General features: G+C 43.7%; 1 non-coding gene across 1 annotated transcript; it reads right to left on the bottom strand.

Moving 5' to 3' along the window:
- Positions 1 to 432: 432 nt before the first annotated feature.
- Positions 433 to 507, bottom strand: Trnas-gga (transfer RNA serine (anticodon GGA)). The gene has a single exon. It is a non-coding gene; the product is annotated as a tRNA-Ser (tRNA).
- Positions 508 to 755: the final 248 nt, after the last annotated feature.

The following is a 755-nucleotide window of genomic DNA, read 5'->3' on the forward strand; positions in this document are numbered from 1 at the left end:
CAATTCTGCGACCTCTTCGTTTCCAGGATTTACCGATAAACCACTTTTTTATTAAAAATATTTCTTTACATTTTAGAATATAGATACGGCTATTGCTTCATAAAACTTTTACAGATATAAGAAAACCATACATCCACATGAGTCTTCTGTAAACAGGAGCGCAAAAGATTTACGACAAGATCTGAGATCAGACATTGCAGCGCCACTCTACATATCTGTTTGATGGCTAAGCTAACTGACATGTTTTAAGAAAAGTAAGTTCAAGTAAACAATGTGGCATATTTCGGTTGTACACCGTTAAAAACACAAATAAAACACGTTTACTAATCATAAACAGTAGAACAAATTGTACTGCCACTCAGTCACAAATGACCTCCCCAGATGCAGTGTGACATTCTGGGAACACCAAACTTCCTGGCAGATTAAAACTGTGTGCCGGACCGAGACTCGAACTCGGGACCTCTGCCTTTCCCGGGCAAGTGCTCTACCAACTGAGCTACCCAAGCACGACTCACGCCCCGTCCTCACAGCTTTACTTCTGCCAGTACCTCGTCTCCTACCTCCCAAACTTTACAGAGGCTGTTGGTAGAGCACTTGCCCGCGAAAGGCAAAGGTCCCGAGTTCGAGTCTCGGTCCGGCATACAGTTTTAATCTGCCAGGAAGTTTCATATCAGCGCGCACTCCGCTGTAGAGTGAAAATTTCATTCTAGAAACATCCCCCAGGCTGTGGCTAAGCCATTTCTCCGCAATATCCT

This window comes from Schistocerca cancellata, chromosome 6 (genome assembly GCF_023864275.1).
Source record: "Schistocerca cancellata isolate TAMUIC-IGC-003103 chromosome 6, iqSchCanc2.1, whole genome shotgun sequence".
Lineage (NCBI taxonomy): Eukaryota > Metazoa > Arthropoda > Insecta > Orthoptera > Acrididae > Schistocerca > Schistocerca cancellata.